This window comes from Mus musculus, chromosome 1 (assembly GCF_000001635.26).
Source record: "Mus musculus strain C57BL/6J chromosome 1, GRCm38.p6 C57BL/6J".
In the NCBI taxonomy this organism is placed as follows: Eukaryota; Metazoa; Chordata; class Mammalia; order Rodentia; family Muridae; genus Mus; species Mus musculus.
The window spans coordinates 181,565,070-181,580,133 of NC_000067.6; the positions used below are offsets into that span (position 1 = coordinate 181,565,070).

At 44.5% G+C, this 15,064-nt stretch overlaps 1 protein-coding gene across 1 annotated transcript in view; it reads left to right on the forward strand.

The window, feature by feature from the left end:
* Positions 1–11,523: 11,523 nt before the first annotated feature.
* Dnah14 (dynein, axonemal, heavy chain 14) overlaps positions 11,524–15,064 on the forward strand; it is a 238,340-nt gene continuing 234,799 nt past the window's right edge. The window contains exon 1 of the mRNA NM_001377039.1: positions 11,524–11,659. The gene's annotated coding sequence lies outside the window, so the exon portion shown is untranslated. The remainder of the gene's footprint in view (positions 11,660–15,064) is intronic.

Consider the following 15,064-nt stretch of genomic DNA (forward strand, 5'->3'; position numbering starts at 1 on the left):
AGCCTTGGACATCTAAAATGATGATTTAAAGTTTTTAACATTATTATTTTATGTGTATGAGTGTTTTGTCTGTATGCATGTCTGTGTACCATGTGTGTGCCTGGTACCCATGGAGGCCAAAAGAGGGCACCAGGTTCCCCAGAACAGGGGTTACAAATGAGTGCAAGCTGCAATGTGGGTGCTGAGAATTGAACCTGGGTCCTCTGGAACAGAACCCAGTGCTCTTAATCACCAAGCCATCTCTTTAGCCCATCTATTTTCATTAAAAAAAAAGAGAGAGAAAAGTATACATATTTTGGGGGTGTAGGGGGTATGTGACACAAGGGCACAAAATCCTATTTACCAATTTCATGAGATCTTTTCATTTTGTTGAGCCAGCGTCGTGAAGGCTACCTCAAACTTGTTATGTAGTTAAGGCTAGCCTTAAAACTCCTGATCTTCCTGCCTTTGCCTCCCAGGTGTCAGGATTGCAGGTGCATGCTATGGTGACCATCAAGAAAAGATGTCTCTGTCACCTGTTTTGTAGACACACAGCTTCAGAGAATGCCTTTGGTTGGTTTAGTGTCTGCTGCTTGATGTGTAAAAAAATATCTTGAACTTGAAGAGGAACTGCAGGAGCCTCCCTATTTCTTGGCTCCGATATCAAGTTAGGACAACCTCAGCCTTGTAATTATATACAGCCTAGCTCCAGGGCTGTGACTTGCCTTAGATCCATTAATCATCCTGTCTTTCCCTTCTCTTACCTCAAGGTTACATTTACATAAAAGGTATCCAAGGGCAGGACAACATTTTATGCCCTTCCTGTTACAATCATGAGCTGTAATGGAGGGGGATGAATCCAAGGGCTCTCAGTGGCCCTGGATGTGAGCTTCTGCAGGATCCTGATTGATAGCTCTGCCCATGAGGTGCTTGCTCTGCAAGCGCGTTAGGGCCCGAGTTGCCTCCTGTCTTAGTCAGGGTTTTACTGCTGTGAACAGACACCATGACCAAGGCAACTCTTAAAAGGACAACATTTAATTGGGGCTGGCTTACAGGTTCAGAGCTTCAGTCCATTTTCATCAAGGCAGGAACATGGCAGCATCCAGGCAAGCATGGTACAGGAGGAGCTGAGAGTTCTACATCTTCATCTGAAGGCTACTAGCAGAATACTGGCTTCTAGGAAGCTAGGGTGAGGGTCTTAAGCGCCCCCCCCCCCCATTCAGTGACACATCTACTCCAACAGGGCCAAACCTACATAGTAAGAGCTGGACACAATGGCCAATGCAGGGAGGAACAGGTGGATCCCTAGGGTTTGCCGAGCTAAAATAGCCCAAATGGTGAGTTTCAGACACCATCGAGAGACCAACCATTTCCCCCAAAACAAGGCTTACAATGCTTAAAATACCCAAGGTTGCCCCCTTTGCCTTCACATTTGCATTCACATGAACACACAGATGCACAAAGACCCTAATTTCACAATCTCCATGCATCACGCCAGCTCTCAGACTTCTGTCCACACAAACTTTTGTGTTAGATGGGAATATTTGCTATTGTCAGGGCCATGGAAGGTGTCTAAGCAGGGATATCTGGAGGCTGGCTGCTGCTTTCCCTCTCCTACATAGCAAAGAACCCTTCCCCCAGTTCTCTTTCCAACCCTCTTTCAGAACAGGCTTAGCACTGTCCAAGACAGAAAGAGAGCAGAAATGGAGACTAGGCACTTCTCTGTCTTTCCCTGTGGGAACAGTATCTCTGTTCTCCCCGTGCTAGTGGACAGCCTCATTTCCTGGCCTTGGCTCCCCAGCCGTGTGGGGAAGACTGTCTCAAGCTCTGCAATCCCACTCTCTGCCTTTTCTTCTTGGTCCGGGGAACAAAACTCCAGTGTGAACCCCACGCGGCTAAAACCGACTGCTCAGGAAGCTAGCTATAGACTGAGTTCATTTCCTTGCTGTTTCCAGAGATCTCTGGGCAGTCCTCAGTCTGTGGCTCATAGGTGCCCTAGAATCAGCGAGGTTGGCTGAGGTTGTTAGGAACTGGTGGGGCTCAGGAACCGAGCTGGGAAGTGACTGCTGAAGAGCAATGGATGGTCTCTGTCTCCCACCTCCCTCCCTCCGTCCCTCCCCACCCCCACCCAAAGCCCATCAGTAGGAGACCTTCAGAATACATGGGCTGTGAAAGTTTGGTGTTAGGGGCTATTCTTAGGCTGAAGGTTTCAAGATCAGAGTGGAGTCTGCCTGGGGAAACTTCTGCCAAACATCCTAAAACTCACTATGCTGATGAGCCTGGCCTTGAACTTCTGACCATCTTGCCTCCACCTTCCAAGTGCTAATATTACAGTCATAAGCCGTCATAAGCCGTTCATGATGCTATTGAGGTTTTCATTTATTATTTTTTAAACGTTTATTAACTTTTTAATAGATAAGAATTTTATTAAAAGTCTGAACAAACAAAAATAAAATTTAAAAGTTCTAGATAGAAATTGATAATGTCATAGTCTTACAGGTGAGTATTACTGCAAGAATAGTGACTGACTCTGTTATGGTGGGTCAGAAAAATCAGACACTGAGGTTAACTCTATTTTTAAAAAATCTTTCTACTAATTTATGATGTACAGTGCTTCTTTTCTAAAAAGTCAATTATTTTCTGAATTTATTGAAACTCAAAAACATTTTTTTTGTAAAAGAAATACAAGCCCTTTGATGCTATGATTGTCAGGATTTAAATAATTTACTTTGTATTTTGCATGTAAATGTGTTCCATTCATCTCATTTTTATGTTACGTGTGTAATTTCCACCACCGTATGGGAAAGGAGAATAAGGAAAAACTCCTCATTAAGAATGGGGAGATTAAGCTCCACAGAAGAATCTGCTAGAAGGTCCATGACTACGGCAGCCATCCGTATTGGCTAGGTCTCCAGTACCCCGCTTGAATTCCCTCCTATTGAGCAGGCCTTAAGTACAATTACACATCGGTTGCTCACTCCCAAATACAAGAGCCAGTCTTCAACCCTGGGGCTATCTCAGCTGGGGGCTTACATCTGGGTAGGATTATTGACTGCTTTTCTCACTGGACAGCTCAAAAAGCACCTGCAGATACTATGAAAGCTAGTCCCCAGGTAGACGGCTTTATGTCACTGCAGATACTATGAGAGCTAGTCCCCAAGTAGACGGCTTTATGTCACTGCAGATACTATGAGAGCTAGTCCTCAGGTAGACGGCTTTATGTCACTGCAGATACTATGAGAGCTAGTCCCCAAGTAGACGGCTTTATGTCACTGCAGATCTGCGAGAGCTAGTCCCCAGGTAGACGGCTTTATGTCATTGCAGATCTGTGAGAGCTAGTCCCCAGGTAGACAGCTTTATGTCACTGCAGATACTATGAGAGCTAGTCCTTAGGTAGACGGCTTTATGGCACTGCAGATCTGCGAGAGCTAGTCCCCAGGTAGACGGCTTTATGTCAGCTCCAGCTCAAACCCTCCAAGTCCTGGGTCTGAAGTATGTGGTATCTTCAGCAGTAGGGTCTTACCTTCACGACCTGGGAGACAACCAAGGGCAATAGAGGTAGCCTGTGTAGTCTGGGGAGTCTCTTAGACACCCCTGTCCACCAACCCAAAGGAAGGTTTTCCATACCCAGCTCTGGAGCTTTGTTAGATATTCTATGGCTCTTGAGGAGGAACAACTGTCTCCCCTTCTCTCCTCAATTAAAGCCCCCTCCCCTCCATTTCCCTTTTCTTCCTTCATAGGATCTGTTGTGTCCACATATCTGCCTTAATACAGTTTCTTCTCTCTTCTCCCATCATCTCTCTGTGCTCCTGGCTTTTGCAGTTAATTTTGATTATGTACTCACATCTAAAGATTCAGAACTAGGATCCACAGAGGGAGAACAGGTGGCGTGTGGCTTTCTGGCTCTGGGTTAAACTCACTCGGTATAACACTTCCTAGTTCCATCCATTCATCTGCGGATTCCATTTTTCTTTAGAGCTGAACAGAACTTCATAGTATAGCTTTTCACTGTGTACATTCAATTGTGCTGCATAGAAATCATGTCTCACTACACCCAGATCCAGGGCCCGTTCTTTCGTGACCCCACCCACTGTGGAGAGCCGTGCCGTGAGCAATCGCCATTATAAGATGGCGCTGGCTTCCACTGCGCCTAACTAGTAAACAAGCCTTATGCGCAAGTGCAAGAGTGAACTCACGCCTAGTCACTGCCCATCCCGCCGCGTAGTAATGGGGTGATGGGCGAGCAACGAATCAGGAGCTGTCACGCCACATCAGGTGCTGAAACGTCACACTGCGGGCTATATAAGCAGTGCCATTTTCCCGGTTCGGGTTCTTCCCTCTTGATAAGTAAGCAATAAAAGCTTTGCCGCAGAAGATTCCAGTTGTCCTGAGTGTGTTCTTGCCGGCGGGCACAAAAGCTCGGGCAATAACCCACGGTACTTCTAAGATGTAACATGGCTGTGCATCCTGATCTATCCCAGATGCTGCTGCTCTGTGATATCCCAGCAGCAGCAGTCTCCGAGTGAGTGGGTGTGGACCTGGAAAGAGGTCATTAACTTGTCTGAAGCAGAAAACGATTCTGGCCCAGGATTTGAATAACTGCATGGCTTCCTAGACAGGCTGCCCTGCAGTGCAAGCCCCTCCCCGACTTTGGGCATCGTATTTCCTCTTTGGTTTCAGAAGGTAGGGGATGCTGGGGGGAGAGGGGGCATGTATGTCAGTCCCAGTTCACATTCCATAGTCAGTAAAACAGCGCAGGAGACTCTGGGTTCTATAGTTGTAGCCAGCATTTGCTGATTATATATATGTATGCAACACTAAATATATTAAATATAATATTAAATGTAATATTGAAAAATTGAGAATTTAAATTATTTTCTTTTTTTTTTTTCAAAAGGCACTGGCCCTTATGTTCTATGAGACCAAAGGCAGAGAGGACTTAGAGCAGATATGGAGGACCCCCTGGCAAAGTACCAAGCAAGAGCAAGTAGAGTCACAGTTCGAGCAGGGTACTGACAAAGTGTTTGGGGCAGTGGTCTCTTCTAAGCTCACGTGCACCTGGCTCATGTTAGAGTTGTATTAAAGGCCTCAAGCATCTTCCTCATGTGGTTTTGTTTGTCTAAAGAATGGTGGAAAACTACGTGGAGGAAACCAACTGGGATCACTCAGGGACAATCATGGCTCAAGATGGCTGTTACATACAAAGCTGAATCTACACAGCATATTCAAACCCTAACAATCAGAGAGCCTTAAATGATGTATGGAGTTCTTATGAGACAGAGACAGAGAAATTTAACAGACAGAAAGATAGGGTGCCATGTGACCACAGGGAAAGAGACTGGAGTAATGTAGCCACAGGCCAAGGGGTGTCAGACACCAGAAGCTGGAAGAGAGAAGGCGGGCTCCGCCTCTTCAGGAGCTTTGATTGCAGCACGGGAAATTCAGCTTCCTGAGCCTGGCATTCACCATTATGTCATAGACTATAATGACATAATGTTTTTTATGTCATTATGTCATAGACTATAATGACATAAAAAACCTTTATCCAATGTCTCCATCAAACCCCAAGCGATGCTGTGCCTACGATACTCTCTCTTTTTATGCAGTTACACACAAAAGTGCTATCAGTTAGATTTCTTATACACCAAGCTGCCTTTAAAATATTTTGAGTTTCTGCAACTACTTATTCAAGATATTCAGTATTAGTGAGCCCGTCAAAAGAAAGGAAAGAGGAAAGAGAGGAAACAAACACTGCCCAGCAGCTCACTTTTGGTCACAGGATTCAAAAAATATCCAGTAGTTTTCTGGAAGTTGTTGGCGTTTCTCTTTGGGTAATACTTTTCAGTTAGGCGATAGTACTGACTATGAAGGACTGTGCACAGGGTGCTCGAAGCCCATCCCCATCAGCCTGAAGCACAGGCTAGAAAGGCAGCCAGCTCTGGGGCACAGCCTCCTGTTAACTCAAGATACCAGACTTCAGGTCTGAGTGGGCAGGAGAGCCTGAAGTCCCGCATCTCAAGGATGCTGTCAGTGAACTCATTCTGGATTTGCATTTAAGCAATTAAGATTTAAAGACACATTCCAGGTTCAGGCATCACTCACAGTTTTGAAATTCAAATTAGAGTTAACCACAAATGGATTAGTCAATTAAGAATAGACTTCTGGGCACCTGACAGGGTTTTGACCATGTGTGCATTGCGATAACCTAAAATACCTAAATTTTAGTTCATGATACCTTTTTAAAGTGGCAAGGAGCCAGCAGCAAATGTGCAAAGGAGCAGAACAATGTTTTTTAACTTTTAAGCTCATGTTTTGAAGATTATTTTCTTTGGAGAAATAATCCTCCCTCTCCCCCTCCCCCTCCCCTCCCCCCTCCCCCCCCTTTCTCTGGCATGCATGCTGGGCACATGCTAAGTAAGTCCCTTCCCACTGAGCTCTATACCCCAAGCTCCAGAGAAATACTTTTTCACAGTGATTAATTTTACTTTAGGATAATATAATTGTTGTTGGAGGGTAGGGATCATGCCTGCAACAGTGTAAACATTCTGTCAGGCTGAAAATGGAAGGGGTCCCTTGAGCTTTCGGATTTTGTTCAGCTATAAAAACAGTGAAAAGTATTGGGACAGATGAGTAGAGTTTACACACACACACACACACACACACACACACACACACGAGACACATTTAGTTCCCAGCACCACATTGGGTGCTCACAACTCCATCTCCAGTGAGTATGGCTCCCTCTTCTTGTCCCCATGGGCACCTGTATGTTCACATGCATGCATGCACACAGCACAGCATTCAGCTATAAAGACAAATAAAATCAAGACTGAACATGGCGGCACATGCCTCAGTGCTTAGGATACTGAAACAGGATGGTCATGCGTTCAAGACTACCATAGACTGCATATCAAGTTCCCTACAGACTGCAGACTGGAACTGAAACTCTGCCTTTAAAACCGAAGCGCACAGCACCCCCCACCCCCAATGCAAACAGACAAAAGGAATCGTAATATCTGCAGGGAAGGACATGAGAGGAAGGCACCGTGCCAGGCAGAACAAGCCAGACTCAGAAAGACAATTGCTACACATCTTCCCATTCCGTGAATAAAAAGATGGCCTGAAAGTAGACTTGTTAGAGGAGAAGACCATGACTGGGGAAGAGAGGGTAACAGAAGACTCACATCCACTTTGCCCCTCCTTCCATTTGAGACACCCAACCCTAGGATGCTTGCTTTGCGTGCAGTGTCAATAAGGTCACGTGCCTCCTTGGTTCCCAGACCTGTTACATGCTTAGATGAAAACAATGAGATTGTTGGTGCCCAGAGGTTCAAGGTTAGCCTTAGTAGCACAGGGATCCCACCTTCCTTAAAAAAAAAAAAGAAAAAGAAAAGAAAAAAGGCATGTGTTGAAACCCTGCCCCCACACACCATGGTATTAGGAATTGAGCACCTTGGGGGAGTGATTAGGCTTTATTAATGATACTGAGCTCCCACGATGGCATCAGTAGCTTGTAAGAAGAGAAGGGTGCTGATAGCTCAGCTTGGGGAGTTCTTGCTGGTCTGTGTGAAGCTGTGTGTTGAATCCCAAGTACTGCACTAAATAGCAGACTCTCAGCACCTTGCTAGGAGAGAGGTGGGAGTGGGTGGGTCTGATGGTCTGAGGATGTCGAGGTCAGCTTTTGCTATCAAAACTGCAGTGGCAGACAAAACAGAGAGGAGAGATCAGAGCTTCATTTTGATGCTCAGGGAAGAAAGGCCATCGAAGTCCAGTTCAAAGGTGACCATCCATACACAGCGAAGTGACCCTTGACAGACACAAAATTCGGTGGCACCTTCATCTAGAACTTCCAGGCCTTCAGAGCTTGTGAGAAGTAAATGCCTTGTGTGGCATTGTGTCACAGTAGCCCATGCAGACAGAGACTCTGTGTGAGAAGTTTATAAAGTGTGTGTGTGTGTGTGTGTGTGTGTGTGTGTGTGTGTGTGTGTGCGTGCGCGCGTGCAAGCATGCGTGCTTGGCTGAAAGGACTGAGGAGACCACACTGGGAGCAGGCCATTCCTAAGACCATGGGTCTTGGCTAAGATACTTCCCTAAGATACAGGCATGTGATGCTATTGACATTTCTTGTAGAGTAAGCCTCCTGGGGTCATGTGTGGCACAAACAGAAGGGAGGCCAAGCTGGCTGCAGAACAAGAAGTCACAATTGCATGTGAAGACATGGCAGAAGTCCGAGAAATAAAGGGACCAACAATTTTTCAACTTTCTTAAGTATTTACAAATAATCAGAAAAGTTATCTATTTAATATATCTTTTAACTTTATTTATTTATTTACTTACTTGCTTATTATTTTATATCTGGCTTTTTCAAGACAGGGTTTCTCTGTGTAACCCTGGCTGTCCTGAAACTCACCCTGTAGACCAGACTGTCCTTAAACTCACAGAGGTCTGCCTGCCTCTGCCTCCTAAGTGCTGGGGTTAAAGGCGTATGCCACCATGACCTGACTTATTTATTATTATTTTAAATATTATTCTACATATATTTTTCCTGCATGTGGGTGCTAATGCCTGTAGAGGCAGAAGAGGGCTTCTGATCCCCTACAACTGGAGTTAGAGATGGTTGTGTGTGGGTACGGGGAACTGAGCCCAGGTCCTCTGCAAGAGCAGTTGATGCTCTTAACAACAGAGCCATCTTTTATATCCTGTACAGCTTTTAGTTAAAGTTTATCACTTCTGTACCCTAAAGTTCAAACTGTGAGTTGGAAACTCTGGCATTCTAAATGAGTTTAAATGGAATCTGAACACCCTATAATGTGATACTACCGCTATGCTATTAGTTTTAACATTTTGGGAAGAAGTCCTTCTTCAACTATGGAAAGCTTATACCACTTCTTTTTCTTTCAAGTCCATACCATCGTCCCTCAGAGTTTCATCTTAACTCATTGTACTGCCGTGCATTGATTGGTTGACCCATGATATCTCTCTGCAACAAGAGCATGTACAAATTACCCAAAAGATGGAAATCTACCACAGCTTGAATTGGTTGCCATTACACCTATTATTAGGATATAGTAGATCAAAGTGACACAAATCTAATAGAGTTTTTAAAATAAATATTAGTAAAGAAAACAATATTGATTTAGATGTCAGTTTTGCTAAGTAAATAGTGTGTGTTATCAAGTGGTTCCTGTCCCTGGATGAATGTGATTTTCTGGATCACTTAGAGACTGAAGAAGGAATCATCAGAAATTCTCCTAGTTTTCATTTTATAGATAAAAAGAGATGGAAACTACATTCACATAGACACAACAGGTGAAAATAAAAAGGGTTTTTATACTAATTGTTTAAACCTCTGAGCCATATGAAAAATCCAAATCATGTTTTATCATAAAGTATTTTGTTAATCGGCCACCTGATAATTCTGCTAGGTCTCCCTGAGATATTTTAAGAGTGAAGAATTGGGAAAGGCTGACTTATAACCCTTCAGGTCCTAATATTTGCAGAGAACAAAGCAAACTCAGTCTCACATGTTTGACTCTGTAGATGGTTGGTTCTTGCTATTTATGGACATGAAATTGCCTGTAAAGTCAGAGCACACACTGAATTAGTGATGCTAAACCGTTATGCCTGGAATATACATGATTAGGTTCCTGATCAATATGAATTTGTTTTATGTGTGTTTCTGCTTAAATACACTTTACCTATATGTTTGATTGATTACCCTTGAACTCATTGCCAACTATGCTATAACGCATGCTTGAGCAAAGTGTACCCAAAACCATATCCCCCCTAAGCCCATCAGAGCACTTAGGAATCCTCTCTTGTACTTCAGCACTATGATTCCTGGCCACTTGAGACAGTGAAACTGCCCCCTTCCAAGGCTATAAGTTTAAGGAAAATAGTTCTATCTATATACCACAAGCAGGTTATTGGTCACTATATAAGAACCAAAATGAGAGGCCAGAGCTCTGTTTGTCTTATTTGATCTTAACTGGAACCATATGTAGTGAGTAACTGAGCATTTTCACCATTCTGTGTCCTGGTTAGTTTTTACTGACCCACTTGCCTAGGGGTAGCACCACCCACAGTGGGCTGGGCCTCCCACATCAATCATCAATCAAAACAATGTCTCACAGATATTGTCACAGGTCAATCTGATGGAGACAATTCTTCTTGAGCTTCTGTCTTCCCAGTTGACTTGTGGTTGTTGACAGTCACCAAGACAGTGTCTGAGGGCTTGTCTTTCTCTCATCGTAAAGTGGATACAGAGAGATTTAGTAATGAGGCTTAGTACAGTCACTCTTCACACCATTAATAATAATTAATTTGTATAGGAAGATACAAATCCATGATAGGAATCTCTAAAAACTTCAGTACTCCTAACAGGTCTGAGATTCTGCACCTCATATTCAGAAGTTCTGGGTCTAAGTTCAAAACCTACTGCTTTGCCTCCAGCAGAGATTGAAGACAGAGGAAAATGGCAGACTAACCATACTGCTTGTGCACAGATCTGCAGAGTTGTAACAATTGGAATTGGGATAGGAAGTGAGGGAGAGGGAAGGGCTGAGATTGAGTTTCACAACTGGGGTAAACAGAAGCAGGATTTGCTCAGGCAATGATGGCTGGAGGGAAACTTGACCTCAGGAAACTCCTCATAAGCCATCTTTTTTTTGTTATCTATCTTTCCTCCTCTTCTGCTAAAATGTAATCTCTTGTTTTATTAAAACAGATTTCTCTCAGCTTTCTGGATAGCTCTATTAAACTAAATATGATTTATTTACATATAACATTTTAATTTTTTTCCTTTAAAAGTGATGTCCCCTTATCTCCAACTTCTCTTACCAAATAGCTCTCCAAAAAATTCATCTCTTACTGTGACATATTGGAATGATCACGTCCTTAGCCCTATGAATATTGAAAATTGAAAGCTGATTATCTCGCCCCTCCCAATTAGTCATCCATTTTACAGACCCAACACATCTCTATGCTGTTTCTCTGCCTTTGTCTCTACCAACAAATAAGTAAGTCCTCAATAAATAGGTGAATAAAATATAGGGCGTCAATAAAGCCGTGTAAGACATGCAAATGGGAATTCACGAATATATGTAACCTTATTATTTAGGAATGCCTATACCTCTTGTACTCTTCACAGTACTTTTATTAGTCTCTTAATGGTGTTCTGTTTTCTTTGAGCTAGGGTCTCACTAATGTAGCCCAGGCTGATGCTCACATTTGTGGTCCTCTTAGCCAAGCGGGATTTAGAGATGTGGACACCAGGCTTGGCCGTAGTAGGTCATATGCACAGTCTGTGTAAATCATAAATGAAAGGTCCCCTCTTTCAAACGCTCAGATCTTACTCTTCACACCTATAGGTATCTCCCCCTTGGGCCCTGCCTGGCAGATTGCAGGCGGGGCTGTCAGAGGGAGGTCTTATCTGTGCTGAGCCATACAGCGGACCAGGCTTGAGCACTTCCGGTACTCACTCCGCCCCAGCGCCTGCCCCTAGCAACTGCGGGGCTCCTAAGGCCTTGGCTCCCGAGGCACGAGGCGCTTGACCGTTACTGAGTTGGGGCTGGGGCAGTAGTCTCTAAACTTGTGCCTGTGTATGCTCCTGGACTATGCAGTGCTGAGGCAGGAAAAGGAAGAAGGGGAGGAGGAGACCTTGACTGCCACAGCATACCAGGTAAACGAGGTAAACAGGTGTCTGCCCTGGGCCTCTGTGCCTGGGTCCTTGGGAGTGCCCGCACAAGTGTCTCAGAGCCCTGTCCTTCCTCAGAGAAGCAGTTTCCTAGTTGCTACTGATCAACCAGGCTTCAGCGACCCGTTCCCAGACTACGAGATTTTAAAGCTTGCTTTTTTTTTCCAGTCATAAATAAGTGATGTTTGTTGCTCTTTGCAAAACCTTGCTGCTGTTTAACATAGTCACGCACCTGCCGCTTTGTTCTAGTTTGTGTCTCTGTTGCTGTGATTCAACACCTACCGAAAGTAACTTGGGGAAGGAAAGGGTTTATTGGGCTTACACATTATAGCCCCTCATGGAGAGACACCAGGGCAGGCACTGAAACAGAGACCGTGGAGAAACCCTGCCCTGCCCTCTCATGACTTGTTCATTTTCCTGTCTTATACAGCGCAGGTCCAGTTGCCTAGCGATGGCTCTGCTCCCAGTGGTCACCGTTCTCCTACATCCCCTTAGGACCCAACTGCATCAATTAGCAGTCAAGAAAATGCCCAACATATAGGTCTGCAGGACATTCCAATGGGACCAGTCCCTCATGTGAGAATTCTTTCCCTCATGTGGGACAACTGAAGCTGTGACAGGACTTATGTGCGCAAATAACACATGGTCCCTAAGAGGATGGCTTCCCAGACACCACCTCTCTCAGATTCATGAAGCCCAACTCTAAATATCCTCATCTATACATATAACCCATCATCCTCTGGAAAACGTGAGATAATTTAGATTACTGGCGCTATCTACCCAATACAATGTAATTCTGTGTCATTACCTCGTGACACAGTAGCATTGAGGTGATAAAGGCAACAGACAAGTGAAAAAATCCTCTGTGTATGCTCAGTAAAGACAGCCATTGTAGACATGCTGAGTGTTCAGTATGTGGAAAATTCAAGCTTTGCTTTGGGGAATGTCCTGCAATTATTTTTTTGCTTGGTTCTCAAGTGCTGGAATTGTAGGTTTGTAGCCCAGCATGGTTATAGTCCTGCCCCCCCGTCAGCCCCCCCCCCACGTTTCTCTTCCCACCTTCCACTATGTCCTCTTCCCCTCCTCTCTTCCCCCTCTTTCCATACTGCAGGTTTTCCCAGGGCTCTCCACATGCTCGGTAGATACTCCACCATTGCTCCATATCTCCAGCCCTCAATTTTTAAAATTTTCTTTCAGACGATGCAAAGATCTTTAAAATACTTTAGTTCAGATAATTTTTTCCTGACATCTATTAAAATATGGCTTTGTATTTTAACCACATTTTCCTTCCTTCTCCCTCCCCTTCCCCCTCCCCTCCTTCCCCCTTCCCCTCCCCTGAGCCCTCTCCCCTCCTCTTTTTGGCTGCATAGCCAAGATTGGTCTTTAACTTCCGATCTTCCCTCCTCAGCCTCCTTAGTGCTAGAATTACAAGCCTGTACCCCTGTGTCCAAGTACACCTAACTTGCGTGTATGTTTCTTCATGTTCATGGAGAGGGTAGTACACATGTGTACATGCATGTGGAGGTCAGAGGACTGCCTTGGGTGTTGCTCAGTCCCATGCTCTGTTTTCTTTAAGACAAGCCTTCTCATTGGTTGGAAGTTGACCAAGGAGGCAAGACTGGCTGTTCAGTGGGCTCCAGGGATCCATCTGCATCTACCGCCCATCTTTCTATCGTTGGGATTTTAAGTGTGGGCCACCACACACAGCTCTTTAAGATGTAGGCTCTGGGGACCCTAATTCAGGTCCTTGCACTTCTGAGGCACACACTTTACCCACTGAGCCGTTTCCCCAGCACCACACTTGTACTCCTTGGGGACACAGTTGTATTCTGTTGGCAGTATTTGTTACCTCTGCCTTCATGCTTGTTACATCGGCATGTGCGCGTGTACTACACACATCGGGGCACACCCAGTGACTCTCAGGTGTGAGGTGCACTCTACACCCCCAGTTGTATCTCCAGCCCTCTTGCCACTTTAATTTTGAGACGGGTCTCACTAAGCTGCCCAGGCTGACCTTGAACTTTGGCTGTATCCTAGGCTGTCCTCCCATCTCATTCTCCCAAGTAGCTGGGACTGCACAGCCTATGCCACCAGGACTGCTCACTGTATTTTTTTTTTGCGTCCTTGTATCTTAGACTTCTCATCTGGGATTATTGTTACTTATGAAATGTGTGGGTTTACCTTTCTTTTATGTGCGCACTGATTCTCCTGATTCTGTTTGTTGGAAGATGTGTTTATTATGTCTCACCTATTTCCCGACACTTCCTCCATTTTCTCTCTGGTAGCTCTGGGAATTGAACCCAAGGTCTTGTGCACACTGGTCAGGCCTTTATCATTGAGCTTCACCTTAGTCCTCTGCCTTGCCCTTTTTGTTGTTTGTTTTGTTGGTTTGGTTTTGTTTCATTTTTTGTTTGTTTTTTTTTTGTTGTTGTTGTTAGTTTGTCTGTTTTTTGGATTTTGTTGTTTTTGGTTTTGTTTTGTGTTAGCTTTTGTTTTGTTTTGTTTTGTTTTGTTTTGTTTTGTTTTGTTTTTCCAAGACAGGGTTTCTCTGTGTAGCCCTGGCTGCCCTGAACTCTCTAGAGCAGGCTGGCCTCAAACTCAGAAATCAGCCTGCCTCTGCCTCCCCAGTGCTGGGATTAAAGTTGTGCAGCACCACTGCCTGGCCTCTGCCTTCACTTTTGAAACTCGTTTTTACCAGGTATAGGATTCTCAAGTTAAGAGCTTTTGTTTTTTCTTTCTCAATGCATTAAAGATGCTACTCTATTATTGTTTTTGTTTAAACCTTTTTCCAGAACATCAATTCTTAGTTTGCTTTCTGGTTTAAGCTGTCTCTGATAATCTTAGGATCCCTTCCTGGCTTTGGTACCTTGCATTTTTTTCTGTGTTGTGTTAGTATGAGCGCACAGATGCATGTACATATGAGTTCATGTGAATATATCCCTCTTGATTACAATGCATTGAGTTTTTATACAGTCGAATTTTGTGTTTGATTAAGTTTCAGTCATTGTATTCTCCACCCTACCCCGTCTCTCCTTCCAAAGTCCCAACAGGCTTCCATGTCAGAACTGCCACATTATCCTCTATGCTGTTTGCCTCCTTGCCCCCCCCCCCATTTCTTCTTGATGCACCTTAAAAATCAGAGTACTGTTAGGACTGGGAAGGGAACGGAAACTGTCAGTGACCGCTGTGAGTCGATAGCAGCCCTCCTTTGCCATCAGCCTGTTTCCAGGGCTCAGGTCTTTCTGATGGACACATAGGTCTCTTTCCTTTGTGTGCTGTCTCCCTTTATTACATGCCAGAGTCTGTGTCACGATCTGTGCACTTGAGCTTGCATCTCTTGATTGCTCATTAGAAAGCTTTTCATAATTCATGCACCCACATCTCGGCTGA